The sequence below is a fragment of the Neovison vison genome, chromosome 4 (assembly GCF_020171115.1).
Source record: "Neovison vison isolate M4711 chromosome 4, ASM_NN_V1, whole genome shotgun sequence".
Classification (NCBI taxonomy): Eukaryota; Metazoa; Chordata; class Mammalia; order Carnivora; family Mustelidae; genus Neogale; species Neogale vison.
In genome coordinates, this window is record NC_058094.1 from 142253359 (window position 1) to 142263436 (window position 10078).

Below are 10078 nucleotides of genomic sequence, written 5' to 3' on the forward strand. Positions count from 1 at the left end.
GGTGTGACAGGTGTGAAGGGGGGTATCTCATTTTAATTTTGATTTACATTTGTCTTTCTGATGATATCTCTTCTAATAGATGTGAGGTAATTTCTCATTGTGGATTTGACTTGCATTTCCCTTTTGATTGGTGATATTGAGCACATTTTAAAATCAGGTTATTTATATTCTTCTTATTGAATTGTAAAAGTTTTTAATATATTCTGAATATAAGCCCTTGTCAGATACAGGTTGTAAAATATTTTTTTCTGCCTGTTTTTACATTTTCTTGTTTTACATTTTCTTAACTGTGTCTTCTGAAGCATAGATATTTTTCATTTTAACAAAATCTATTAACTTTCTTTTATGGTTTGTGCTTTTTGTTTTAAGAATTTATGCCTACCCAGTGTCACAAGGATTTTTACTAATGTTTTCTTCTCTAAGCTGAATTGTTTTAGCTCTTAAGATTAGGTATATGATCTGCTTTGAATTAATTTTTATGCTTAGCAGAAGTTAAGGGGTAAGTGTTTTGTTTTTTGTTTTTGGGTTTTTTTGTTTTTGTTTTTGTTTTTGTTTTACTCCCATACAGATATCCGGGTGCCATTGAATTATGTTGGTACCTTTGTTGAAAATCAAATGACCGTGTAAGTGTAGGTCAGTTTCTAGCCTTTCTATCATGCTTTATTGGCCTATATGCTTATCTTTACACCAATACCATCCTGTCCAGATTATTATTGCTTTATAGTAGGTCTTGAAACATAGCACTACATTCCTCTACCTTCTTTTTCAAAAATTTTTAGCTAATCCAGATCCTTTGCTTTCACATTTAGGTTTTTTTTTTTTAGCATCTGTCATTTATATTTTTTAATTTGCTGATATTTTTGTTCAGATTTCATTCAATGTGTAGATCAATTTGGGGAAAATTATCCTAACAATATTGAGAATTCCAATCTATGAACATGATATAGCTCCCCATTTATTTAGATCTTCCTTGATCATACTTTGCAATGTCCTATAGTTGACAATGTGCATATCTCAGACATCTTTTGATAACTTTATTCCTAAGTATTTTATTGCTTTAATGCTGTATAAATTAAATTTACCACTTTATTTTCTAATTATTCATTACTAATGTATAGAAATACAATTGGTTCCTATATATTTACCTTATATTCTGTGAACTTACTAAATTAATTTATTAGTTACAGGAGCTTATTAGTAGATTCCTTAGATTCCTTAGAATTTTCAATATAACATCTGCAAATAGAGACTAGAGACTTTTTTACTTCCTTCTTTCTAATATTTATGTAATTTACCACTTTATTTTCTAATTATTCATTACTAATGTATAGAAATACAATTGGTTCCTATATATTTACCTTATATTCTATGAACTTACTAAATTAATTTATTAGTTACAGGAGCTTATTAGTAGATTCCTTAGATTCCTTAGAATTTTCAATATAACATCTGCAAATAGAGACTAGAGACTTTTTTACTTCCTTCTTTCTAATATTTATGTATTTTATTCCTTTTTCTTATCTTACTGCACAGACTAGGATCTCCAAAACAATGGAATAGAGTGAACATCTTTGCCTTGCTGCTGACTTTAAGTAGAAAATATACATTGAATGCTGCATATGAATTTAGGTATAAACTTTCTTTTAGTAGGTGTACCTAATCATGTTAAGAACATTCTTTTCTAAAAAAAAAAAAAAAAAGAATTGCAAAACCTGGATAGATGAGAGCTTTTTTCATAAATGGGTATATTAAGACTTTTATTGCACAGCATATGATCTATTTTGGCAGATGTGGCAGATGAACCTAAGAGATGTATTTTTCCATTGTTTTATGTAGTGTTCAATAAATACCTGATTAAGTCAAGGTAATCAATGTTGTTCTGATCTTTGTTGATGAGTATTAAGATCTCCATCTATGATTGTGAAATATGTCTATTTCTCTCTAATTTGGTCAGTTCTCATCTCATGTATTTTGAAGCTCTTACATTAGCCACACACATTTATGATCGTTTTTTTCTTCTAGTAAGCTGACATTTTTATCATTACAAATTATCCCCCTTTGCATCTGATACTTTTTACAGTATAAGAATCTATTTTTTCTGGTATTAGTATAACCAATGCAGCATTTTTTATGATTACTGTTTACATTGTTTGTCTTTTCCCATTCATTTAGTCTCCCAGCCTATCTGGGTCTTTATATTTAAAATCGTCTCTTATTGACAGCACATCGTTGAGTCATGCATTTTTGCCAATTCTGACAATTTCTACTTCATAGTTGGAGAGTTTAGTCCATTATCATTTAACACAATTATTAATATGGTTGAGTTTGAGTCTATCATATTATCACTTGTTTTCTGTCCGTCTCTTCTGTTTTCTGTTCTTCTATTCTCCCTTTCCTTATTTTTTGGATTATTAGAATGATTTCTGAACTTCATTTGAATTTTCTTATGACTTTTTGCCATACTTCTCTGTATTACATATTTTAATGATTGCTGTAGAAATTATAAACTATGTCTAGCTTTTTATAGTCAACTAATAGTTAATATTACTATGAAGTACTACTTCATGTAATATATACAGAAATCTGACAATCATATTGGTCCATCTATTTCCATCCCAGATCTTTGTGCCATAGCTATTATATGTACCACTTATACATATTTTAATTCCACACATTATTTTTGTTTTAAATAGATATATGTATAATAAAGATATTAAGGGGAAGAAGGTAAAATAATTTATCCAGGTAGTTACTATTTTTGATGTTCTTCATTCTTTTCTTGGAATCTGAGAATTTATCTGAAATCATCTTCTTCCAGCCTAAGAATTTTCTTTAGTATTTCTTGTAATGCCGTTCTGCTTCAAACAAATTCCCTTATTTTTGTTTTATTTGAAAATTTCTTTAGTTTATCTCCAATCTTGGAGGCTATTTTCACTGACTGTAGAATTCTGGGTTTTCAAGTCTTGTGTATGTGTTTCTTTTAGGTCTTTAAAGATGCTACACTTTCACAGTGCCTGGGTGACTCAGTCAATAGCATCTGCCTTTGGCTCAGGTGATGATCCTGGGGTTCTGGGAGTAGGGAGCCTGCTTCTCCCTCTGCCCGCCCCCACTTGAGTGCTCTCTCTCTCTCTCTCTCCCTAATAAATAAATAAATAAATACGATCTTTTAAAAATGCTTTAAAGTTGTTATACTTTCATAATTTTTTTTCTTTTCTTTTTTTTTATTTTCTATGACGTCTATAGAAACCAATGCCATTTATTTATTTTTTATTTTTTTTATATCCCACAATTCTAACTTTATTTATTTTTTTCCAATTTATTTATTTTCAGAAAAACAGTATTCATTATTTTTTCACCACGCATGAATATCCACCTTGAGATACTCTCAGCAACCTGGTATCTTGTAAAAAAAAAAAAAAAAAAAAAAGCAAAAACCAACCTTACTCTCCTTTTACAGGAAAATAAATTGCAGAGATGTGAAGAGAATATTTAGTCTTTTTTCTTTCCCGTCTATATAGCCCTGGTAAATAAAGGGTTATTTTAAAAAATTATTAAACCCAGATGTCTCCAACTTGACCTTGAATTAATCATCTCTGACCCCTGTGACAAGAAAGAAAAAAGAGCATCTTTTTCTAGCCTCAGGATATATGTTCCGTGAATGACTTTTTTGGAACTGAGATGAGAGAAAAGTGTTTTGCTTTGAAAGTAGGCTTTATTCCCAGGTGTATTGGAAAGCTGGTGTTGTCCATGGAAGATCTGGAGTTGGAATTAAGCCTATAATTATATCAAGAATAAAACATCAAGGGGCTAAGCAATCTTTCCGGAAACACTTTCGTCTCTGTGCCTAGATGAAAAGGGAAAGAAGTAGCAAAACCACCGGTATAGGTGGTGTATTATAAACAAGGAGATTAACTTCTGAAAACAAAACAAAACAAAATAAAAAATAAAAAGGAAACAGAACAGACTGTGGTTCTGCCCTTTTAAACTTGCCACTCCCCATATCCTGAAAAACATATACAGTGTTTAGGGTTCAACAACCTTTATCTTTGGTCTTCTGTAATGAGCTTTTGTAGGAAATGTGTCTTGTTCCAGCATGCTAAAGGTGCTTTATACTTTTAAGTTTCTAAAAGGGTATACTACAAAGTTCCTCCTGAGTGTAATGAAAAATGAGAAACCATATGATACAGGTCAAACTACAGGGTTTGGAACCAAGCCAACATGAGTTCAAATCCTTGCTGCGCCTCTTATTTAAACATTACAGATTTAATAAATGAATCAAAAACTTCAGATGAAAGGAACTTCAAGCCAAATTCATAGTCCTGAGCACACCATCTTCTACAGGCTGGATGTTGGCAAAATCCAGTTGTTGGTCTTTAGGCTACATGATAACATGCCATCTAGCTGCATGATTTGGGCTTTTTTTTGAATTCCGGGCATAGATGGGGATTATCACTGTGTCTCTGGTAAAAGGAAGACCTCAGAGCTGCACACCTGCTTATTTGCTGGTTCCTAAAGCTGTGGTCAGTCCAGAGCTTCCCTCTGTTAAGTAAATGGTACTTTTCTTGAATATGGTCTATCACTCCTCTTAGAAGATTATGAATCATAGAGAAAATTAAAGCAGATTGCAAAATTGGAAAATGTTTCTCAGCTTATAAACAAAACATAAAAAAACTATTTGTAATGGACAATTTAGATACTAAAAAAAGGTAGAGAGGTTTGGGAGACATCCTCTCTCATCTAACTCTTCATTCTTAACAACCCACAACATTTTTCTTGGTTCCAATGAAAATGAGTTGGAGCATGAGTATTTTGTGAAGTTATTAAAAGTAGAAAGTGATTTACATTGTTCCACGTGTAAGTAACTCATAAATTCTGGAAATCATCTAAGTTGATGGCAGAAAAGGAGATAGGATTAAAATTATATACAAGATTGGGGGCTAAGAAAATACCAGAAAGAAAATTCTCTGTGATTCTAATGAAGATCATCTATCAAAGCAGGAGAGTATAGAGATGATGGTGTGCCATTAGGCATAAGGGACTGGCAGAAACCCTCTTCCCACCATATCTTCCAGCCTAACTGAGGCTGTCAGTGCAAGTTTATAGCTGTCACATAGTTATCATGCCACAATTTAATCCAACTAACAAAGGTGTCTAGCAAGCCATTCCAAGATGGTACAACCTAGTAGATTACTTTCAGTTTGAAAATCTATGAAGACTATCCATATTTCTAAGAACCCTGACCTCTACTGAACATTCCTGCCATATGTAGGTGGTGAGGTCCTCTTCTTTCCCTGAAACTAAGTGGGCTCCTGGAGAATGAAATCTATGGTTAACCGCAAGGACCCTACCCTTTTACTTTTGTTGTCAGGTTTAGAAGGATGTTGTTTAAGGGAATGGCAATTAAGCCACTACTTAGAAAAGCCAAATGCCTTTGCCTTCATCATTTGTTTGCTTCTATCCAGCCCTGGGTAAAGTAGCCTGCTACCCAGGCCAAGTTGATAGAGGTTGATTAGGATGTAGGAATTCAAATCTCTGGCAAAATTCCAGCTGTAGCCACCTTTTATGACCATCCCATGTCCATCATTGACATTTATTTATTTTTTATTTATTTCACTTTTTACCTATCTCAGGTTCACCAACTTTTCCTGCACATACACTTGGGGTTGTGAGACCAGGAGTCTCTTGGTGTATAAGTCTCCAGCTATTATGACTTAGGTGCTAATGGATCCCTTAATAATTTACAGGCAATTTTTTAAAAATTGAGTTAGAAAATACAGAAGCAAAGAAATAGGACATTTACCACCAGGGATTTTTTTATTCTAATAAAAAACCCGAAGTTTCCCTCCCTCCCTCTCAGTATCTCTGTCTCTCTGTCTCTTTTTCTTTCTTTCTTCTTTTCTTTCACATTTCATTTCATCTTTTTTTTCTTTCCTTCCTTCCTTCCTCTCTTTCTTTTTTCCTTTGATTCAGTTCTATCTGGCTTTATCTTCGACTACACTATTCTGATTCTTAACCTGAGGGAATTCAGGGTTGGTATAAATACTAAGTATTTTTTGTGGCTTCAGGGATTCTGCCCCTGGATTTGGACCTTAGTTGCCACTAGCATCTGACCTATCCTAGCCCGAACAACTTGGCAGTGGATCTCCCTCTTTCCTTAACCAAGTTCTATTCTTCTACAGAGTTCAGTCCTTCATTGCTGTTCTGAACTATGGTCAAATCTTTAAAATAGAATTTTAGTTCATGTGCTTTTGGGTAAATTGGAAGGGGAGATGAACCATGAGAGACTATGGACTCTGAAAAACAATCTGAGGGGTTTGAAGTGGCGGGGGGGGGATGGGAGGTTGGGGTACCAGGTGATGGGTATTATAGTGGGCACAGCTTGCATGGAGCACTGGGTGTGGTGAAAAAATAATGAATACTGTTTTTCTGAAAATAAATAAATTGGAAAAAAAAAAGAATTTTAGTTCATTTCAGATTTCACTATTGTTAATGTTTAAAATTATCTTTGCAAATTATTAACTCACTTTGAATTATTTATTGATTTGTTTTATCTAATACATGCATATGGTGCAAAATTCATAAGGTACAAAAGGCCTTGTAGTCAAAGGCCTACCTCCCAGCCAATTTGTTTTCCTTTCCAGAGTCAAAAACTCTTACTAAGTTCTTTTTTAAAAATATTTTATTTATTTATTCATCAGAGAGAGAAAGAGAAAGAGCACAAGCGGGGGGAACAACAGGCAGAGGAAGAAACGGGCTCCCTGCTGAGCAAGGAACCCAATGCAGGATGCAGTCCCAGGACCCCAGGATCATGACCTGAGCCAAAAGCAGACACTCAACCTACTGAACCACCCAGGCATCTCTTATCAACTTCTTAAATTTTTTTTTCAGAGATATTCTATGTATGTACAAGTATATGATGTATATACTTGTGTGTACATTCTTTAAGTTGATTTTTAATTATATAAGTAATGCATGAACATTATTTCCTTGTACAGATTAAAACAATCCAGAGTAGTTTAGGTCCTCTTTGATGATCTCTCCAATCCCAATCTCTTCCAAATGTAACCACTGTGAGTAATCTAGCATCAACACAGCATAATTCCTTCCAAAATGTTTCTTTGCATTTACTAAAAATATATGAATCTACAGAAAATATGTAGCATTATTATTACTGTTTTTACTAAAAGTTATACTGCAAGAATCATTTTCCAGCTTGCTTTGGGTCAAAACTTTAAGGGACCCCTGCCTCTGATGGTAGAAGCCTCTTCACTATTGGACCTGGTTTTTCCAAAAGCCAGAAGATGCCTTTATTTCCTCCACATCCCAGGACAAGCCTCCTACTGGTCCACCCACAAAGTTCTTGTTTCTTGTCCTCATAGAGAGACCTTGGAGCTGAGATGGGGAAGAAATGGGCTATGTTCAGGGAAGGAGGGAGTTAGCTTGGTGACAAATATCTTCTATTCTCTTTGATGGCTTATCCTGCAGTTTTTTGCTAGGAAGAAGTGACCTTATAGAGTCCTTTTATCATGGAATAAAACTTGACAGAGACACTAACAAGACAACTGGCCTCTACTGTGGTCATTAGCTAGAGAGTTCAAAACCAGGAAAATGCATCATGCAGAGCTGTTTTTCACCATGAACAGAAAGGGTGGGATCCCACCACTGTAATAGAAACTCTTAATCTATTGTCTAAGGAGAAGAGGCAAAATCTGACACATCTAAATGATCAGGTTCTGTGCAGCTACTTGACAGTAATGTCCATGTCATGTCGACAACCTACTGCACACTAATGATCACACAGTCTTCTAGAGGGAAGAGGCTATTTTTGAGAAATGATCAAAGCTTTGCCACAGATTTGTATGACCATCTTTATTATTTCAAAATCTTACATGATTTTATATAGGGTACCTGAGTATTTTAAGGAACCAGGAGGTGACTAAATTACAGAGCCACCTACTGCATTGTGGGACAGCCTAATTGGCTCAGTTCCTTCATTATTGAAACTTCAGATCCTATTCTGACCTCTAGATTAACATCAAATAAGTCTAATCCCTCTTACTAATGATCAGAGCCAATTTTCCATAAAGTAAAACATCCAATTAATCTGAGCAAGGCTGTACCTGTCTAGAATTTGACCAGGTCCAAAACATCTTATTTTTACTAAACCCTGTCCATCAGAATTGAAAGGTATAGGCTTTCTTTCATCATTAACAATCTTCTTAACAATGTGGTTATCATTACTTGCTGTAAATTTCTCTGAAGTAAGATTCTTGGAGTAAATCTCCTTTTCTTTTGTTATGGTTTTTATAGAAATGATAATCAAGTTCATCCCTGATTATGCTATATATTTGCCAAAGCAGGAATTCAGGAAATGGCTAGTCATAACCTAACCCGTCCTTCTCCAGAATATTTAATGTTATCATGGCTTATTCTTATTTCACTTATTTTAATCCCCATCAGATTTGTGGTTGATGAAACAAAGTTTTGAAATACTAGCTCATATATTTTCCACAATATAACTATCAGTATAGTTAAAAAAAATTACATATCTCGTGCTTTTGCTTGATGTATATGGAATGCTTATATTAGCATTTGGTACAATCTGTATTTATCATATAAAATGAAGAACGGGTTTTCCTAAGCAAACCAGATCATCAGATCTGGTCCTTGTAATGAAATAGCCATTGCTCTTTAAGAATCAATATTAATTTGAATAAAATAATTTGTTATAAAAGAATGTTATCAGTTATACTTTAGGGTGCTAAAAACTCATTTAAGATTTTTCCTTTGTTCTTGTCCCATGCCATGTTTGCTTGATGATGAACTGAGTAAATCTTTATTCATTTTAAGCTGGCTTTTGCCAGTGTTATGTTTTCCTTAGCTATACAAACGGTTCTTATAGCCTACTTGGCCTCACTTAGACTGTCTTGCATTATTGCCAACTCAAGGATGGTGTGAAGTTTGTCAACATGCCTCCAGGGAAGGGTTAGGCAAGGGACATTTCCTTCTTTTTTTACATGTCTTAAAATTAACTTTGTCCTTTCCTTTCTCCTTTGCAGCTCATCCTAAAATCCCCTAAGGAGCCAGGGGACTCTAGAGGGCAGGTGTGAAGGGAAATTTTAGCCTCATTTAGTTTGGGTCTTTTCTTTGGAACCATGAAAATGTTGGCCCAAGGCTTCTAGTCTAACTCTTCCCTTCTCCTTGCACTAGGTTGAAATTTATAAGAGATATTCATGAAGGCCTTTTGCAAAGGTAGGGGATGGGAGAAGGAAGATACTTTGCTAACATAGTCCTGCCTCACTATTCCCATATTGTGTTGTCTTCTTCTTCACTCTCCTTACCATGGTGTCTTACACAGGGCAAGTGTTCAAGAGATACATGCCAAAGGAATACTCCCTCACTTAATGTCCCCAGACACTAGCCTAGGCCAATCCCTCCCTCAAGGATGGGAAGGAGGTAAGTCTGGATTCACTTACTAGGTATAGCAGTGTCTATATGTATGTACTATAATTCACATATGAAAAGTAATATAACTATATTTTTTATAGGTTTGTTTATTTATTTATTTATTTGACAAAGAGAGAGAGAGAGATCACAAGTAGGCAGAGAGAGAGGGGGGTAAGCAGGCTCTCCGCTAAGTGGAGAACCCGATGTGGGGCTCAATCCCAGGACCCTGAGATCATGACCTGAGCCAAAGGCAGTGGCCCAACCCACTGAGCCATCCAGGTGCCCAATATAACTATATTTTCTGAAACTTATGTAGAAATTCTGAAGAGTCCTGGTAGCCAATCAACACATGTGAGTTAAAAGAATGAATGTTACTTCATTTTGCTCTGGAAACTTGTCCCAGGACTGGCAAGCAGTGATGGTGGGATGATTAAAGCTTGTCCACTTGTGGTAACTCAAACTTTTCTAGCTTTAGAGTCCACTTCAGGTAAATTTTATCCCATTTGGGTAATTTCTCAATCCTTCAGGGCTTCTGTCTCCTCCCCAGATGGCACATGGGCATAGAATGAACTTGTTGGTGTTCAGGGTGGCAGGGGAGCTTCTTATTAGTCTACCTTGATCCTTCTCTGAA